Source organism: Rattus norvegicus, chromosome 11, assembly GCF_021556685.1.
Source record: "Rattus norvegicus strain SHRSP/BbbUtx chromosome 11, alternate assembly SHRSP_T2T, whole genome shotgun sequence".
In the NCBI taxonomy this organism is placed as follows: Eukaryota; Metazoa; Chordata; class Mammalia; order Rodentia; family Muridae; genus Rattus; species Rattus norvegicus.
In genome coordinates this window covers 56,300,301-56,321,452 of record NC_141544.1, presented here as the reverse complement: position 1 = coordinate 56,321,452, position 21,152 = coordinate 56,300,301, and the positions used below count along the sequence as shown (strand labels likewise).

The window sequence follows — 21,152 nt, the reverse complement described above, 5'->3', positions numbered from 1 at the left end:
TCAGTTACTTCTACCATGTATATCATGGCAAACTCTTTGTATGCATTTTAATAGTTTGGCTATTGAGATTTGAGCCGTTAGACTTAACATTCTGCGTCTCTAGTCCCATAGAACTAAACTACAACGGCTTTTGCCTGTAACGCAGCCAAGACCCTTCCTTTCATTGTTTATGTCTGCAAGCCTCTCCTCTTCTGGTTAACTATTTTCCTAACAATCATTGCCTAAGAATCTTCTAGAGATAAGCAGTTGTGGGAGTTTGAGCTTTTTGACTATTTCATTTCCTCAAGCCTTTAGCTCATGGATGGAGGAGCAGAAATATGAAAGCCGAGACTCTGGTCAGGACAACTTCCAAATGAAGTTTATTTTGCAAAGATCCTTGGAACTCTGTGGCTGGTTACCTTTGCTTGACTGACTGTTTCTGTGAATATGCATGGGATGAACCCTCATCTCAGCATCTGCCCCCTAGAACCTCCAGCCTAACACACTCAGGTAGACTTGTAGTGAACATTTCCAGGTTTTCTTCCTTATGTTATAATGGTGAATCAGCGAAGAGAAGCCTGGTTTGTAAGGAATACATCATGTTTCTCAGCTTTCATCTGAATGAAATATCTTCTTTTTTTAATTATCTTTATTAACTTGAGTATTTCTTATTTACATTTTGATTGTTATTCCCCTTCCCAGATTCTGGGCCAACATCCCCCTAACCCCTACCCCTCCCCTTCTATATGGCTGTTCCCCTCCCCAGCCTCCCCCCGTTACCGCCCTCCCCCCAACAATCACATTCACTGGGGGTTCAGTCTTGGCAGGACCAAGGGCTTCCCCTTCCACTGGTACCCTTACTAGGCTGTTCATTGCTACCTATGAGGTTGGAGCCCAGGGTCAGTCCATGTATAGTCTTTGGGTAGTGGCTTAGTCCCTGGAAGCTCTGGTTGGTTGGCATTGTTGTTCATATGGGGTCTCGAGCCCCTTCAAGCTCTTCAAGTCCTTTCTCTGATTCCTTCAACAGGAGTCCCGTTCTCAGTTCAGTGGTTTGCTGCTGGCATTCGCCTATGTATTTGAAAGTATCTTCTTTTACAGTGGTTTAATCTCTCCGAGGAGCCCTTGCCACTAATGAAATCAGGACATGGGATAGTTTGCAGAGTAATGGATGCAAAGTACTGAATTCACCCAAGGCTGGAGAGAAAATTTATGTCATGCATGAATCTGGTGCTAGCTCAGGAGTAGAACAGTCACCTACCTTATTCAAGCCCTAGTATGATCTTTGCATCACCAATAAGCAGAGCAAAACAAAACAATTAATGAGCCTGCTATATGAAGGTGGTAGGTTATATTTTATAGTGTCAGATATACCTTTGTTTTTAATTTATAGCATATTTTAGCATATGGAAAGCTTTAAAGAGATATACTTCATTATAATTATCAGTATATTTCTCAGTTGTTTTCCTTGTCTTCAGAGTGGGAAAGAATTAGTTTTCAACTTGAAATCAAATGCAAAAAAAGCTTACTTCAAGTCGGTATGTTGTTTTACTATGTCCTAATGAACGAAACCTTAATCCAGTTTTTCCTCCAGATTCTCAGATTTAATGATTTTTTTTTTTGGTAGCAAACATGAGAAGGGAGAACTAACACTTAGAGATATTTGAAGGATCATATAGACACAAACAATTGTAATATTTTATAAAATGCAGGCACATATAAAAAACATCTAAATGGAATAATCAAATAACAAGGGAGACAATGCTACACATAGACATTCTTTGCCAGGAAATAAAACCTCCAGTGCTAGAATATGGTTCTATATAGATGGATTGTTGGCTAAATGGGCCCCATGGAAACTCAGGCTACTGCCAAGGCTATTGACTACTCTCTACAAACTGATTGTAAGGCCGTATTGCTAAAGACAACATCTAGATATTTTACAGAAGTTGATCTGGTGCCTGTCCAGAGTCTTCATTCCTACTACTTAGTGTTCATGGTACTAGAAAGTACTATGCATAACTACCACAGGAGAATGTTAGTGACTACTCAGCTGCCTACAACCTTCCTGTGATGTGTAAGAATAACCTCCTTGCAAGATATACTGTGCAACTACTCTCTGATGGGTGTTAAGACCTTGTCCATGAGATGAAATTCATGCCTGGCACTGCTCTGATGGCCAAGAACCTATAGATAGGACGTGGACTAGGAGAAAACAAAACGCTATTTTTGTGCTAAAGAAACATGGAATAAAGCAATACAATACTATTCTGCTACACCCATAGATCAGTGCATTGCTCAGCCATCATCAGAGATGCTTCCTCTTGAAGTAAGTGGGAACTAACACAGACACCCACTACTGGACTGTGTGCAGATTGCAAAAGACTCATTCCGAAATGGGATCTATCCACCAATCCCCTCCTTTCAGGGTTCTGAGAGCTATGGGAAGGGGAAAGGAGAAACCTTGGAGATAGATGACTCTACATAATCAGTATCTTCCAGAAACAACAAGACTGATACACATATGAACATACAGAGACCATGGCAGCATAAGCAGAGACAACACAGGTTCAAGCCAGAGAAGGTCCCAGAGCTGAGGGGGAATTGGACACAGGCTTCCAATCCTGATCAGGAAGATAGCTGCTATTGACATCAGTCACAGAGGAAAACAGTTTTCTCCAAGTTTCACAAAGTATATTAACCACACTTAAGTGTAGGCCCCATGTCCAACTAGCACAAAACCTACTCAGGGGTATTTTTGTAGATTTTATGTCTCATTGCTTTGCTTGAACAGTTTTTGTCTTATTGGTTTTTTGCTTGTACTATGGTTTCTGATTTTCTGTTTTGGGTGTTTGTGGGTGCTTTTTGTGTTTTTCTCTTTTATTTCTTCTTCTTCCTTTGCCTGTTTGTTTTCTAAAGGGAGAGATAAAGAAAGGGTATGGGACTGGGTGGACGGGAGGTGAGTAGGATCTGGGAGGAGTTGGGGAAAGAGAAAACATAATTAGAATACATTATATAAAAGTTATTTTTCAATTAAAAAAAAAAGACCAAAGTAAAGTAAGTGTTCGTTTTCTCCACCTCTTTTCTGTTGATGCTGCAGCGTCCCCACCTACTGTCCTCTGCAGCGTCCCCACCTACTGTCATTGCATTAGTATTTATTTCTTCAGTATTCTCTGTCAATAACCCCTGGGATATTAGTTAGCTTCATATCACTGTAACTAAACACGCAAAGTGTTAAACTTACAAAAAGAAACTTTATTTAACACATTATTCTGGAGGCTTCAGTCTAAGATTTGTAAATTTGTTATTTTGCTACTAGGGAGGGTGCTGAGTGACAAGAGCAGGGAATATATGGTTCTGAGAAAACCATTCACATCATGATCCAGAAAGGAGGGAGACAGAGGGAGGTAGCAGGTAGACCAGGATTCCATACTCCCCCAGACCTCCAATTACCTAATAATCTCTCCCTGGCTCTCATTTTGTCTAAGTTCACAGCATATGTCACTGTACAACCTTGCAGACCAAACCTTTACAAATGGACTTTTGTGGGACACTCGTCCAAACACAGCAGGAAATATGATATTCCAACCTTTATTCACCCAACAGCCAAGATCACACACCCTGCAGCCTGTGGATGTATCCAAATGGTATCAGTTGTGTTCACTTACAGTAAATATTATACAGCCGAGGTTCTTTAAGAAACCAAAATCTGACTCAATATATTCTACTCACAAGATTCAAGCTAAAGGCCCAACCTATATGCACTGGGTTCAAACATTCTTCATTTTCAATTTGCTCTTCTCAGAAAGCTGTGTGCGAATATGAACAAGTTTCTTTCTACCCATGCCCTTGGCTCAACATTTGGGATGTCATTGAACTTCAGAGGGACTTCTCTTCTTTGGTTTTATCATGAATCCTGGAATGAAAGCCAGCTGCCGGTAAGTCTTTATGCCAGCTCAGCAAAATCATCAGTCTTCAATAGCTCCATTCAACAGTATTCCTTTTGCTAGGAAAAATATTGAGGAACCAATATTGAGATTAAAGGTTGTCCTTGGGGCCAAACATCTAGTATCTGGTTGGAACACATAAAGATTTATTTTGTATTTTTATTTATGAAATGTATGTGTCCCTGCATGAATTTATGTGCACCGTGTGTGTACAAGAGCCAGAGGATGTCAAATACTCTATAACTGGAATTAGAGATAGTTGTGACGTGCCTGATATGGGTACTAAGAAGCAAACTCTGTTCTTCTGCAAGATCAGTGAGCATTCCTCACCTCCATGCTGTTTCACCAGCTCCTGGCATGAGTTCTTATGGGACTTTCCATTCAGGAGTTTCTCCTGAATAAGAGGACAGTGCTAAAAGTGCCCTCGGGTAGACTGGAAGGCTGCTGCGTAAAAACGCTTGCTTTCTTTTTTTTTTTAAGATTTATTTTATTTATATGAGTACTCTGTAGCTGCCTTCAGACACCCCAGAAGAGGACATCAGATCCCATTACAGATGGTTATGAGCCACCATGTGGTTGCTGAGAATTGAACTCAGGACCTTTGGAAGAGCAGTCAGTGCTCTTAACCTTTGAGCCATCTCTCCAGCCCATAAAAATGTTCTCAATTGCCCAAGAGGAATTTCTCATCTATCACCGATGGCTAAAAAATTACTGGAATTGAGGAAGATGAAGAAGAGTTGGCATGTTTGCCCACCATATGCAAAGCCCTGGGTTCTGTCATCAGCTTCATATAAAATGGCATGGTGGCTCATGCCTGTAATCCCAGCACAAGGGAAGTGGAGGCAGGAGGATCAAAAGCTCAAGATAATCCTCAACTACATAGCTAGTTTGAGGCCAGCCTCAGCTACATGAGATCCTGTTTAAAATGCACTTGCACACACACACACACACACACACACACACACACACACATGCACACTCACATGCACTGAGAGAGAGAGAGAGAGAGAGAGAGAGAGAGAGAGAGAGAGAGAGAGAGGAGGGAGGGAGAACAAACAAACAAACAACAACAACAACAAAACAGATCTTGGCTGACCCTCCCTTACAGTTCATTCCAGTCCAGTCGTAGATGTGTACCATGAGGTAGTCAGTCACAAAGTCACCTGAGTGATCCCACGTGAAGGATCTCAGTTAGGAATCTGAGGATTTTAGGTCATACCATTGCAGTCCACTTACCACATGTCAGGTTCAGTGGTTCACATTTTCCCCAAACAAGGCCTTGGAAACCTGGACAGATTCCAGACATGTAGCTACCTAATCTAACAGAGTGATACATCGTCTCCATACTGTACCCTCTCACTCCCAAAGAGGTGCTGATTGCTTTTCTAGTTCTGTTTCCTCTTTGTCTCTCTTCTGTCTCAGACATGAGCTGAGCCTCACACGTGACACAGGAAATTGCTGCTTACTTTCAAACACACTATGGTGAGACACATTCCTGTGCCCTCCCTTCCTCTTGCTGGCTGGCCCGCTTTGCCCTCTCTCCAGGACATCATGACTCTGCACAGTCACCCTTACCCCGGAAGTCCCCATTCTCGCCAGCAGTCTTGCTGGCCGCCCGAGAGGCTAGCATGTCATTTTCGTAAGTAGTTTGGCACTTGGCAGTCTTCGCATCTCTATTCTGAAGTCTGGCTTCTAGTTTCTGTGCTGAAGGCAGCCTTCTGTTCTGTACAGAACTCTCACCTCCTATAGGGCCGTTCAACCTCCTTCCTCCTACACCCACCAGAACCACTGAGGTTTCCACGGATTGAACTGGTTTCAACTGGAGCCCATTCATGGGGAAGAACCCACGGGAAGTGTCCACGATCCAAAATAAGGGCAAACCCAATTTGAGCTCCTCGGTTAGGTTTTAGTGGATTTGAAGTAGATGAGGAGACCAACAAATACTTAGTCAATGCTAATCCAGGTGTGGTCAGTAACCAGTCTTCATGGCAGTTATAGGCAAATGACATCTGCCACTCACAAGTGAGAAGCTGGGCTAAGATGTAGTCTTACCTAGGGATTTTCAGAAGCCTCAAGTAACTGGAAACGGCATCCCAGCTAGCTCTAATTTCTGTCTCTCCCCTGCAATTTCTGTACATCTACACTATTTTCTTTGTCTATCCTTCTGTCAGTGGGCAGGACATTGAGCTGACTTCTTATCTTGGTTATTGAATTTTTGTTTTGTTCTTTTTTTCATGATTTCTCTTTTTGTCTGTCTGTCTGTCTGTTGTTGCTGTATCACCCCTGTTTTTGTTTATCTATGCTCTTTCAAGCTTTTCCAGTCTGAGTCCACAAGGGGAGCCTAAAAACAGTCTTTCCAGTAAATCTTGGCACTGGGTCTATTTGAAGAGGTTAAAATCACTAGAGGCCAAAGATGTACAAAGCTGGGTAAGGTTTTAGAGGTACGCTGCAGCCCAGGTACCTAATAATTGTCTGGATCCATGAAGGCTGGCCTGAGGCTTAGGACCATTGTATATGACTTGGCTCTGGCATGGGAGTAATGGCTGAACTTCAGGGGCCATTCTGGGATCTAGGTTTACAACACAATTTTAGAGCCTCAGTCTCCAGAGGCATTGGAGTTGATGCTGTTGGTGTTAGACCCTGGATTTGAGTCTTCTAGAGCAGATGGACAGAGCAGTTAAAGAGGAGAACAAGACTTAAGGCTGTCCAGTTACAGGGTCAACTGCCTGAAACTGGGGCTTGATGTTTTAGAGGGTCCTAAGTCTTAGTCTGTGGGTCAAGACTAGACTCTAGAGCTATGAGAGGGGTTTGGTGCTGGAACAGGCCTAGTCTTGATCTGTTAGAGAAGTTCTGGGGTTACATGTTACCATGCTGGGAATTAGGGCATGTCCAAAACTGCACTGACAATTGGAGGCTGACCCAGCTATGGTAGTTTAGGACCTCCTGGCTTTGGGAATGTCTCAAGCATGAGGCTATCCAGATGGCTATGTTGGGAGGCCTGTAGACTAAGTCTGTGGGGGCACTGAGGTGGGCATGAGTAATGAGACTATAGGGCAAGTCTAGGGACTATGGTGATGTAAATCCCGTTAAGCTAATGATTAATACTAACCATCATCTAGGGGCTAAGGCAGTGTAAACCCAGTTACCTCTTCTTGTTCCCCCAGAAAATAACCCCTGCCCCCCACCCAGTGATTGTGCTGCCTATGTTTTCAAGAGATGTGGCAAGATATCCATGCAGCAGAAGCTCTTACAACCCTCTTTAATTTATTTTTATTTATTAAATTTCTGCACTACATACAAGTGCTAGTATCTCTAAGTCTCCTTAGCTCACCCGTGGACAGTTGTTCAAATTGATATTCCTGCTAGAGAAGATAAACAGTGGAAAGTTCTGTCGTTACTAACTTTTCAAACAACATTTTTTATTAATTGTTTGAGAGCTTCGTGAATTTGATCATATTAATCCAATCCCCTCAGATCCACCTCCCTCCCTACCCACTGAACTCTATACCCTCTTTTCTTTAAAAACAAACACTATGTTCAAATTTTGCTGTACTCTTGGAGCAAGGCCATTCGCTAGAGTGTGACTGACTTTCGAGGAGTCACACCCTTAAAGAAAAAGGAGGCCCCTCTCCCAGAAGCTATCCAGTTGCCAACAGCTCCTCAACCAGAGGTGCAACTGTGTGCCCTCTTTTTCCACGCTGGGAATTTTGTCTGACTTGAGCTTGCAGACTTGTGAATGTTGTTACAACTGTTGTGAATTCATCTGTGCCAACTGCCCTGCTGTTTTCTCTTTGTAGTCAACCACTCTTCTGCTCTGACAGTCTTTCTGACCCCTTTTCCATAGCGATCCCTGAGTCTTCGTAGAGGAGGGTATGATACAGATGTCCCATTTAAGGTTGAGTTTTGTCTTATTTATGGCTTTACTGCTGTGAACAGATATCATGACCAAGGCAACTCTTATTATAAGGACATTTAATTGGGTTCAGAGATTCTGCCCATTATCATCATGGTGGGAGCATGGCAGCATCCAGACAGGCATGGTGCAGGAGGAGCTAAGAGTTGTACATCTTCATCTGAAGGCTCCTAGCAGAATACTGACTTCCAGGCAGCTAGGATGAAGGTCTTAAAGGCCACATCCACAGTGGCACATCTATTCCAACAGGGCCACACTTTCTAATAGTGCCACTTCCTAGATTGAGCATCTACAAACCATCACAAACATTCTGTAGTCTCTAACTCAGTGGACTTTGCCCAGTTATATGTCTCTCATTAATTGCCATCTCCTGCAAAAGAAGCTTCTATAATGAGGTTGAGAGATGCATTGCCTTTTGAGTATAGTGATCAGTCATTACAAGTCTATTTAATACCTTTTATAGTATGTCCAGTGTGGTACATTATTGGTTACCCTTGTCATTTAGGTAGTTCTGTTCTTAGAGTCTTCAGTAAAGAAATCCTCTACTTCTCTTTTCACCTTCTTTCTTTTGGAACAGAGACTGGCATCCAAAGGTAGACACAAAAATGGATGAGCATTGGAATGGACTAGGCTACTCAGAAAGCAAAGGATTCACAGAACCAGAACTTGATGTTAGAGCTTCAGATGGTGAGGGCTCATCCTGTTTTCCTTGAACCCAGACACTGCCTATGAGTGACAGGAGAGAGCCAATGACATGTGAGCAAAAATAATACACACCCCACCACACACACACACACACACACACACACACACACACACACACACACACACTGGTGCCCCAGCTCCTGCTCTCTCACACTTCAGTCTACATTTACTAAAGATGCCACGTATTTCAGACTATGCAGCCAAAGGGTAGGGCTCTGCAAGTCTATCCTCAGTTACTGCAGGGAGGACAGCTTCTCCGAGAAGACTCTACACTTAGAAGAGTTTGCTTTGTGCAAAACGTTGTGCAATTGTGTGGGAAATGAGGCAGCAAAGCAGACCAGACGCTGAGCAGTACACAACACTTAGGTAAGACCTATGGTCTTTCCATGGTGTCCTGTTTTGTGAACTTCCAAGTAGCCAAACTTTACCCTCTCCTGACTTTCATCCTTCCTCTTTATTTTTTTTTACCACTTCCTCTCACTTTCTCTTCCAGCTCTTCTTGTCTATCTCAAACCCCAATTAACAGACATGTGGTGGGTTGCAATTATTGGAATTGACAGGCTGTTCCTTTTCTCCTGAGGGTATATATTTTCAAGAACTTTCCCTATTCCACACACACGATCCTCCACTTCTCCTTATTCCAGTGTTTTACTCCTGAGTCGATCAGGCAATAGAGAGGAAGTGGCCTCCTGAGGAACAACAGACTCCCCACAGAGCCAGGAAGTCCATGGAGGCTTAGGAACAGCCAGCCTTCTCTTTGAAAACTAGCAAACCTGATGTATACTGCCCACACAGGCAGCTGACATGGAGCTGCAAACAGAGATTCTGCAGAGCAGTTTCCTGGCAAGGTGTGATGAATGTGGTTTGGTCCCCTTTCCCTCAGAGTATGGAAATAGTATATTTCTAGTGACCGAGAAGGGAAATGTGCTGCGGAGGTACTGTGAATAATTTCTGTGGCTTTGTGTGCCATAATGTCTTCATTCCACGCTCTCCTCAAGTATATTCTATCACCCGGGCTCTGAGAATTTGTATTGTGATCCTGATATGCACATCAGTTTGCTTATTATTTTATTTGGTATAATTATAGATTAGTATATTTTCCATAACTTTAATTCTCAAGCTTATTACCGTATTAAAAAAAAACTACACAAAACATCATAGCTAAAATATACTCATTGATTATGTTACCATTTAAGAAATACATTGACTCTGAATATGGAGTTATAGTATATATTAACCACTCATTCCTTTTTAAGAACACTCTATCCCTTGATACAACTTCTTTTTCCTCAACTATAAAGAATCACACGTGTGTCAGAATAGGACAGTATAACTCAGCCATTGCCAGTGAAATATTGCTATCATTGAGTGAAGTAGAAATTCAGCATAACTTACTGAATCATGTTCAGTTTTACATTTTTATTAAACCAAAAGATGGCATTAGTTGGTCAGGCTCATCTTATTTGAGCATATTTCACTTAGAAAATGTTAAAAATTCTTGTTCTCTTCTATGGACTAAATGTACTTCTTAATTTATGGCACAAAGCCTTGCTGTGTGTTTCCCACCATGGTGGCAAAGAACAGTCAGGGAACAGTTTGAACATGAACTCGGTCTAACTGGTTAAGTTTAGGGTCAGTGTGAGTGAGCCTGTGTTGAACATGAGGACTGTGGTAGGGTTCAATTGATTCTGGCTTATGGAAGGAGTGAAGCACTATCTCTATGTCCAGTTTTTGTTCTAATCTCATCTTTGAAATTCAACCCCGAAGCTTTGGAGTTGATTCCAGATGAGAATTAGAATACAGATATTAAATTTAAAAAGATTTTAGCCAAACCCTATCCCTTACTGTATTCAAACACTCCTCATGGCCTTCTGAGATACAAAGATACACATGTGGACATGATTGGGATGTGTGGGTGGATTTGAGTGGCAGTCCTATACAGAACTGGAAATTGCTTATGAATTCTCAACCATTCACTCTATGAATCTTTTGCTTTCCTTTCTGGAAAGGCATTGTTCTGGCTACGCCACCCAAAACCACCATCAGCAGGAGGCAGGGTTGGCTCTCCCGCTCTAATGCCCTTGGGTTAAAACAGAACACAGCACATTGAATTGGAGGAAGTTCATTTAATTTTACAAAGATACATCCTAATGGCAAATTCTCTTATATTGTCCTTTGATACTTTTAAATGTAGCTTTATGTTATGAGAGATACAATAATTTGTGTGACCCTCTAGTTTATTATTTTCTTCCAGTATTTAAAGATGTCAGTTTACTGTCTTCTAGTTCCCTTCAATGGTCCTGAAAGATTTAAGTTCTACTCTTTTCTTTTTTCTTTCTGAGAGTGGATTTTAATATTAATCCTTGCACTGGTTTTCAAAGGATCTCATGAAGTACTTTGGCATGATTGTGTTTATCATTAAACTTCCCAGGTTGTTGGATCTGTGAATTGGTGTCTTTCATCAGTGTTGGCAAATACAATGCTGTCTGTCACCTTCTTCTCTCTTTTCCTGATGTGACACCATTACATGTGCATTCGAGTCTGTGCCATTCTGCACCTCTCCACTCAGCTTTCTCTGTAACTATTTCTATATCTTTGACTTCTATATTCTCCCCTACTTTTCTTCCAACTCACTTTCCCACTGTCCAATCCATCCACTTTGTAATATGGGAGATTATATCTTGTTCTAGATTGTACATTTATGTTTTAAATTGAACATAATTCCCCATACCCTTACCCACTCTTTCCATCATCTGTGACTTACCCAAGCCATATGACCATAAACAGGTATTTTGAGTGCCTTACCTGATATACTGGAAACTTGATCGTCTCATCTATTGTTAAGTTTACTATTTTCCATATTTTTCTCTTGATCACTAAAATTTTCTCTTATTTTGTAAGGTGTATCAGATACTAAGTATTTAAAAGCGATGCTTATTGAAGGATGATATTTTTCATCGGAAAGCATGCTTCTCTCCTTGTACAGATCATACAGTGTCTACCAAGAGAAGCCAATCATTATCAGCGATGATTAAGTCTCTGTTGACATCTATTTCTGTCTTTTGCTTGAAGCAACCACCTTAAGTTTTATATTGAAAGCCCTGTTGACCTCTTTTTACTCAGGTCTGAAAGAGTTCAGAATTTCCAACTCTGTCATTCTTGACTTTTCATCCAGCCCTTCTGCCTCCTCTCTAGACATCCCAATAGTCTAGCAAATGTCTTGACAAATGGATTGCCGAAGGCACTGCTTCATCTCGGGTTTCACTTAGCCTTTTGGATAGTCTTGGACCACCTTTCCACACTGTAGTGCTGCTGCAGATGTCTAGAACTCAGCCAGGATTACATGGGGCAAATTAACCATGGAAGCAATAGAAGAAGCCCCTAAGGTTGCTAACTTATTTCACCAAACTCCTACGCAATCACTCAGACAAAAACAGGGCTGGTTTCTTTGTTTCTCTGGAACTTAACTTCAGAGCTTGCTCCAAACCTGATTTCTAAAGGAGAAAAAATTCTGATATCCCAAGGGAAAAACATTAGTTCACCTCAGAAGTTTTAGTCCCTCATGTTAGAGCCCTTTTGTTTTCCCATGACTGGATTGGTAGGGCGCAGCCTGTGAATTGAGTAGCCAAGTATCTTTCCAAATCTATTGTGTAAGCCAGAATCTAAGCCTTTGCAAATCAGTTTCTGGGCTTGGAGAGATGATGGCTGAGTGGATAAGAGATTATTACTCTTCCAGAGGACCTACGTTGAGTTCCAGCACCCATATCAGGAAGCTCACAACCACTTGCAACTCCGGCTCCAGGGAGTCCTTACACCTCTAGCCTCTGAGGACATCCTAACACATGTGGGTGTGCACAAACAACACACACACACACACACACACACACACACAAACACACACGCACACACACATGATTGAAAATAAAATACATCTTTAAAAAAAGAAATTCAATTGCCAAGTAGTAACTGTTTAATATGAGCAGGATAATAGTGATCTAAACAAATGGCTTACAGAGGATGGGAAGCTCAGTTACATTTCTCATTTTTTTTTGGTGGAATTTTAGTTGCCTTTTATTACAAAGAGACATAGAATACAGTTAAATTTTTAGAGAACCATCCAAGGATTTATGTCACCAACTTAAGTAAAAACAAAGTTAATTCACACGGAGCTAGTTTAAAAAAAACAAAAACAAAAACATAAGGACAGGTTAAAGCTTGGTGTGGTGATACTCACCTTTTTTTTCCCCCATCTTTATTAACTTGGGTATTCTTATTTACATTTCAATTGTTATTCCCTTTCCTGGTTTCCAGGCCAACATCTCCCTAACATCTCCCCCTCCCCATCCTACCCCCATTACCGCCCTCCCCCAACAATCACATTCACTGGGGGTTCAGTCTTGGCAGGACCAAGGGCTTCCCCTTCCACTGGTGCTCTTATTAGGATATTCATTGCTACCTATGAGGTTGGAGCTCAGGGTCAGTTCATGTATAGTCTTTGGGTAGTGGCTTAGTCCCTGGAAGCTCTGGTTGGTTGGCATTGTTGTTCATATGGGGTCTCAAGCCCCTTCAAGCTCTTTCAGTCCTTTCTCTGATTCTTTCAATGGGGGTCCCGTTCTCAGTTCAGTGGTTTGCTGCTGGGATTCGACTATGTATTTGCCGCATTCTAGCTAATCATTTCTCATTATCCTAAAGCACTGTGCTCTGACTCACAGCTGTATTCAACTTACAGCATCACCCTCATGTGCTCCCTTGCTACACAGAAAACAGGTTTGGCTTTCTGCTCATTCACAGAACCTCAAGCAATGTTCTAGAGATGAAGAATCTCCAGACAGTAGTTAGCTGTGCCACTCAAACGGCATTGCTAATTTACTGATTTCTATCTATTTATATGGATAGTGGATATAAAGTATAATTTTAGCAATCTAGTCAAGAGTATGCTTTTAAAGTCAAACAAAATGCCCCAGAGCTGTCATTGACACTAAATGTAACTTTATCTTGAGCATATAACTCTATAATGTCTATATAATGTATGCTGTATGTATGAGAAAAAGTACATATTGCTTACAAAATATGAAGCTATGATGACTAAAATGTTTTCAGTAACCTAACACTCTCTAGAGTATGGTTGTACTTTTTTCCTTTTCTCCCAATGTTCTTTATTATTACAATGAGATAAAATTGAATTAATTCTAAAAAGGTAACATCATTGAACTATTACCTTTGGCTCTTTGATTGCCAGACATTGGCTTGCTCATGACTTCAGGTTCTTGGCAATGTCGAAATGGCCCTCGGAAGAGAAATGAATTGCATGACAGCTCTATTCCATTTTAAAGCTTTCATTGCTGGGATACACGAAGGAAAACTCTCAAAGGCAGGCATTCCTTGTGTCTGCATGTTTGTGATGATTACAAGAAAGTCAAGCGTAAATCCAACAAATGCTTTAAAGTTGACACGCTGGGTGTGTAGACCAGGTTCTTTAATAGGGGCCAAGATTGTTAGAAAATTACTTGAAAATCAGGAAACTTAAAGTTATATGAAAATAATTCTGAACTTGTTCTTGTGCCAAACTGTGAATGTGAAGAGAATAATTTTAGATAACAATATATAAATTAATATAGTCAGTCACAATAAACCTAAAAAGTAAATAATATTTTCCTATTCGTGACTATTATACACATTTAGAAAATGTGTGTGGGGGTGTGCATATGTGCATGTGAGGATGTATATGCATGTATATGGGTAGGCATGTCAAAGCCAGATGTCAACCTTAGGTTTCATTCCTCAAGGGCCATCTACCTTGTGAATTTCTTTTTGTTTGAGAATCTCATAATGCATTTCATGTATTTTGAGCAAATCTACCTCAACTCCCTCCACTTCAGCTCCTCCCACGTCTCCACTACACTTTGCATCACAGCTTATCTTGTTTTGTTCTCTATCTTTTTAAAAACTCACTGAGTTCTATTAGTGCTACTAGTATGAGCATATCCACTAGAGCATAGACAGTCTGAAAAAAAATGGCTCTCCCTTCCTTAGCAACCATCCATTTCCAGTAGTTTCTCATCTAGTATTATTAAATCTTTGAGCCTGTCTACCTAATCCATGCTGGACTTTTGGCTCTCTGGACTTGTATATACAGACACCATTGTGAGTTAATCTGGACAAGACTTACTGTGTCTGAAAAACAGTGTTTCATGTCATCCTTCGCCACCTCTTAGTCTTACAAAGTTTTTTATCCCTCCTCTGAGGAGCCTTGGGAAGAGGGCTCGTGCTATAGATTTACCATTTAAAGCTGAGCACTGACTCTTCTCTCTGCACATTGACTAATTATGGGTTGCTATGTGAATACCCACCTACTGCCAAAAACAAAACAAAGAACATTCTCTGATGACAGTTGAGAGACACATTAATATATGTGTATAACAATTAAGTCATTAGGAGTCAGTTTAATACTACGTCTGTTTAGCAGAATAACAGAAGTAGCTTGCTTTACTGGCTAGATTTATGTCAACCTAACTGTAGTCATCTGAGAGGAAGAAACCTCAATTGAGAAAATGCCTCCATAAGATCTGGCTGTGGGGGAGCCTGCAAAACATTTTCTTAATTAGTAATTAATGTGAAAGGGCACATCCAATTGTGAGAGATGACAGTGCTGGGATATGGTCCTGGGTTCTATAAGAAAGAAGGCTGAGCAAGCCATGTGGAGCAAATCAGTAAGCAGCACCCCTCCACTCTTTCTACATCAGCTCCTGCCTCCAGGTTCCTGCACTGGCTTTTTTTCAGTGATGGGACTACATCATGGACGTATAAGCCTAATAAACCCATTCTTCCCCAACTTGCTTTTTGGTAATGGTTTCATTGCAACAGTAGAACTCCTAACTAAAACAGTTGTCCCCTATGGCCTATGACCTACAAAACCATGAGTTCTTGTAGGGGGAGAAGCTGATACTAAAATCAGGTTCCCTAATTTGGTCAATAAAGAAGGTGGAAGTCAATTGCTGGATGAAGGGTAAAGGTGGGACATCTGGGTCCCAGAAGGAGGAGGGGAGAAGGGAGGCAAAGAGAGAAGGTCTTTGGGCCAGGTTTTGGAAAGAGAAGGATGCAACAACAATGTAAGGTCTTGGGGCAGGCAGATCTGGTGTGGATGGCTAGTATAGGCTAGCTGAAGGTTAGGGCAAGAGATTCTGTGCCCAGCAATTGTGCTAAATGGAACGTTTTAAAATAATAAAGCTGTCTGAAGTGTTTTCCATCCATGGGCAAAGGTGGAGTGCTAGCTGGCAGCTTGGCAAAGCTAAGCCTAGAGGGTCTGGGAACTCCATTGCAGCTCCCAGGAAAGGCGCCCTTGCTGGCCACTGGCGGAGCTAAGTTGGGAGTGGGATTGGTGGTAGCCAATTCAGAGCTAATCTGGGAGCTTGGGCCGATCCCCTGGGAAGGTAGTAGCATGATTTTTAAAATTACACGCAACAAGTTCTTGACCCATTTAACAATACCAGTCATGAGTTTCATCTTGTGGAGTGGGCTTTAAATCCAATCAGCATGTGATTTAGTAATGTTTGCAATATTCACGCCACTATTGCATCACTGGACATATCTTGCTGGACCAATTGTAACTCAGACAGTTCACAGATGGGTTAGACTGTTTACTACTTTTTCTTCCTATAGCATATATAGTCATTTCTACCATTATGAAAGCTAACCAGTAGGTATAAGATTTTGAGGTTGCTGTCAGTTTGATTTTACCATGTGTTTATGACTTAAATATGAGGTAGCTTCAGCAAGGTTTTGCTGATAGGTTTTAGAAAGGTAATCAGGAACAAGAACAATAGCCTGGATTGTTTGGAGGGTCTATGGCCATGCTTCTCAGCCTTCCTAATGCCACAACTTTAATACATTTTCTAACGTTGTAGCAACCCCAACCATAAAACTATTTTCATTGCTACTTCATAGGCTATTAATCATAATCTAAATATCTAATGTGCAGGATAACTGATATGCAACTCCTGTGAAAGGGTTGTTTGACCACCCCAAAAAGGATTTATGACCTATAGGTTAAGAGCTACTGGTTTATGGGAACCAATGGCCAAACATTAACTTATATATTACCATACTGGTATTGGTTTTTTGTCAAACAGCTTATAGTTTCTGAGTGAGGAATCGTTGCCCCTTTCTAGGGTAACACCACATTTATGGACGCCCATATCTTTGGAAGCTTCTAAAGCATCACATTTCCATATTCTTCCCCGAGGTCATTAGTGTTTGTTATTCTTCCTCATGTGCCTTGCTCTCCCACCCCTCACACTGGGAAATCTTTTCTACTTGATTATTCCGTCTTAGTCAGGGTTTCTATTCCTGCACAAACATCACGACCAAGAAGCAAGTTGGGGAGGAAAGGGTTTATTCAGCTGACACTTCCACACTGCTGTTCATCACCAAAGGAAGTCAGGACTAGAACTCAAGCAGGTCAGGAAGCAGGAGCTGATGCAGAGGCCATGGAGGGATGTTACTTGCTGGCTTGCTTCCCCAGGGTTGCTCAGCTTGCTTTCTTATAGAACCCAAGACCACCAGCCCAGGGATGGCACAACCCACAATGGGCTGGGTCCTCCTATGTTGACCACTAGTTGAGAAAATACCTTACAGTTGGGTCTCATAAAAGCATTTTTACAACTGAGGCTCCTTTTCGGTGATAACTCCAGCTGTGTCAAGTTGACACACAAAACTAGTCAGTACATCCCCCTTCACATCATGTGTGTTCTGCTCTTTCTTCAAAGCTCACTCATAGCAATTTACCAGCTTCCTGATCGCTAAAGGCACTCCAGGTTAAACATGCACATTTAAAAGCTAGGGGACTCATGTGAAAGAGAATATGAAAAATAATTACTCACTTACGATGATTATATCCTGCCCCATCCACTTTCCAGCAACGTTCGTATTTCATTATTTCTTATGCCTGCATAAATTCCACTGGGTAAGTGTACCGCATTTTCATGATCCATTTTTCAGCTGAGGGGCACTCTATGCTATTCCTTTCCACAATTTCGAGTAGACCAGCAATCAGCATAGGCGAGCAAGCTCTCTGTGATGAGGTAGAGTGGTCTTTCGGTACATGCTCAGGGGGGATACATTGTTGGATCATGTGGTAGATCTTTTTCTTAGCTTTCTAATTTCTGGTTTCCATACGGGCTTCTTGAGTTTGCACACTTATCAACAGTGACTAACTATTCCCCTTTACCCACATTCATGCCAGAATTTGCTGTCGTTTGAATGCTTTATCTTGGCTACTCTTCCTGGGATAAGATGAAATCTGAAGTGTGTTGATTTTCATTTTCCTGATCTCTACGGTTGTTAAATATCATGAAAATTATTCTATGACTCTTAGTCTTTCTTCTTTCTGTCTTAGAGGACCTTCAGCAGTTAAGATCCATAGGCTTTTTTTTTATTCATGTTGTTTCCTTTCTTGACATTTAAGTTTTTTTTTTTTTTTGTCTCGTTGCATACTCCTGTCAGTTGTTTAGCTGGCAAAGGTTTTTTTCCACTCTGTCAGGTATCTCTTAAACCAAAGGACAGTTTCCTTTGATGTTCAGAAGTTTTTGAGTTTCATGAGATTCCATTTGCCAGCTGATGGTTTTCTGTTCTGTGGTACAGTAATCCTATTCAGAGAGTCCTTCCCTACGCCTGTGAGTGGACATGTTCTCAATGCTCTTTCTGCTACTAACTCCAGGGTGGGAGACTTATATGGATATCATTAATCCATTTCTATTGGGTTTTATGCAGGATAAGTGGGGACATTTATAGTAGTTTACATATTGAGATTCAGGGATCCACATGTCTCTACCTCCACAGAACTAGGATTACAAACATGTAACAGTATTCCTGGATTTTTTACCTAGATATTAGGTATTCATTCTTCCATGGTGAGCACTATATTAATGTAACCCTCTCCCGAACCCCAGTCTTCAGTTTTTTTTCCCTATAAGCTTTTTAAAGTACATTTAGTATAGATCTCAAAAATCCTTAGCAATTGTTTATATAAAAACTATTGTAGTCAATCAGTCAATCATATATATATATATATATATATATATATATATATATATATATATATCTCACCTTGTTTCAGATAAAGTATATACTTCCTATCAGACATGTGTTGGTGTTTGCACTTCGCTGCCCTTCTAGGGCCAGGGATGTCATGAGCACATCCACATCTGCCATACTACTCTGCCCTGTACAGAAGCATAGGAAGCACAGAGGGAGGAAGAGAACAAAGGAAAAGGAGGGGAAAGGTTGAAGCTTCAAATATTAGAAAGCCTGCAATAATGTTACCTGAATGAACAAAACTCCTGAGATATTGAAAATGTGAAGATATTACAAGGAAGCAAGTTGCAAATACTGTTAAACGTCCAGCATGGAAATGCAGCATGATACAGTTTTCTTTTGTATTCCCCTTTCCCCTCCTCCACTGACCATTTCCTCCTCTGGTTATTTCCTGCTCGGTGCTCATTTCCCATCTGCCATGTTCATTAGTATTCGCTTGGTTCTTTAGTGTCTTTTTCTCTGTTCAGTGACAGGAAATGACATAAGCTCTGGGTATCACAATGTGAAATAATTCTGTGAAAGGTAATAAAACATTTTCTCGTTATCACATTATCTCATTTTAGAAGTAGAGTTGCTGACTTACATGAGAAAATTGATATGAGCTGGTACAACATCACACAATTCTAGTTTCTGAGACTGAAGCAGAGATTAATTTAAATCTGGGCATGGTCTAATCTAGCACAGGGCTTGGAATATCTTTTCTATTTCTATGAGAGTTACACAGTGCTTAGGGTTCTCAATGATTCCTATCTTTTAGCAAGTGAAACAAAGGCTCTTGGCACATAAACAACAGCATACAATTAGCCAATAAATCGTCACATTATGGGTTGAAGCTGGTTTCCTGGCTTCCACTCCTGCCTTCTTTTGCAGTGTCCTAGTGTCCCCTTACACTGACTTATTTCTTTCCCACTTCCAGTGTCTGTTCTTTCTTCTCCAACAGTAAAGCATTCTAGCTAGTCATCTAAGCACCTGTTCCTTCAAACTCTGCTGTTACTGAGCTCATAGCCATGCCTGAGAGGACCTAATCTACTATGCACACAGATTAAGTCTGAATGTCTTTAGGATAAATGCCTAATTGAACTAGTCTCTAGCATTTACTGGATTCAGACGGATTCCCATGAATTCAGATTCAATCTGGTAGTATTTAGTGTTTTTCCCTAAGTATTCAGGGTTTTTCTTCTGGGAAATAAAGTCATCTTCCCTTGTCCTTCGCAAGTTAAGCATGCCCGTGTCCATGCACTTGGCTATCGAGTGTGAGACTTGCTATAGGCCACTTCCATGGGGGACCTTCAAGGAACAGTGCATCATCTGCTTTATTTCTTTATGTCTCACCAGCCCCACATATACAGTTTGTTGATGCCTAGACCAGCATGGATAAGTAGCCTAACCTATCCTGGATGCTGGAAAAAAGACATGAAGAACATGTCTGCTCCAAATGGACACGGTCTGTATGTTTTAGATCTCTAAGTGTAACTTAATCTACCATAAGTGGTACACTAGTCTACCATAACATCTCACTCTATCAGGAGGACTTAATGGAATAAGTAGATAGATAGGAAGACAGATAGAGACCTTTGTTCTGCCATGCCATGGGGTATGGGCAGGGAAAGACAACCACAGATTTGCGCTCTGCTTTATGGTATGGGCAGGCCAAAGACACACAGAAGCCTGCCTATTACCATTCAGTGAAGCATAGAAGGAAACACTCAGGGACTTGAGGACCTCCATGACATCCACAGACCCCACAGTGCGTAGCACAGATTGGCCATAGACATCTGCTTGCCACCATGCAGCACAAAGGGAGGATGGCACCCAGGGGCCTGCCAGCCATGTAGCCTGCTTGGAGTTGAAGCCACCACAACGTGTGAATATGTGGTGGACAGATGGGGAAGAAAGAGAAGTGGAGCAGCCTGAGCATTATGAAGAGAGAGGAAATGGAAGATGCTAGAGAGGAGAGAAGTGACCTCTTGTGAGTGGCCACCTGGAGCCACAGTGAGCTTCCAGCCAGAGCTGCCACTGAGGGTTCTATCTGGGCCCATGGATACCCAGCGACAGAGATTGAGGTCAGAGTATGGGGCTCGTATTACCACCAGAGAACATGGGGACATCGTGGTTTGGGCAGTCCCACCCCTAACTGGCTGTAGTGCTTGGGAATGCTGGCCCTACTTCTAAACAGTTGCAGCATTCTGGAGCACTGGCCCTGTACCTCACCTGGACAGCACAGCAGAGCCAGACCCACCACTCATCTGCTTTAAGGTGGCATGGGTGTGGGGGTGATGTTCTCCTCCCTCACCACCTGCAACAGTTGGGAATGAGGGGAATGCCCTCTACCCCTTCAACCTTTACCACCTGAGGCAGTCAAGAGAGCTGAACCAGTCATGAGAGTCAATGAGCTGGCCCTATTCCCTCACTGGCTATGGCACTTGGGAGAGCAGGCATTACCTGGGCAATACAGTGGTGCTGGCCCTGATGGCAAGGCATGCTTGAGCCAACCCTGAGGGTGTGAGAGAAGAGTAGAC

At 41.7% G+C, this 21,152-nt stretch overlaps 1 long non-coding RNA gene across 7 annotated transcripts in view; it reads left to right on the top strand.

The window, feature by feature from the left end:
- Positions 1-21,152, top strand: part of LOC148002574 (uncharacterized) — a 186,915-nt gene that overhangs the window by 41,908 nt on the left and 123,855 nt on the right. For all 7 annotated transcript variants that reach the window (XR_015633390.1, XR_015633396.1, XR_015633392.1 and 4 more), the window contains one exon: positions 3,782-3,914. This is a non-coding gene — a long non-coding RNA (uncharacterized LOC148002574). The remainder of the gene's footprint in view (positions 1-3,781; positions 3,915-21,152) is intronic.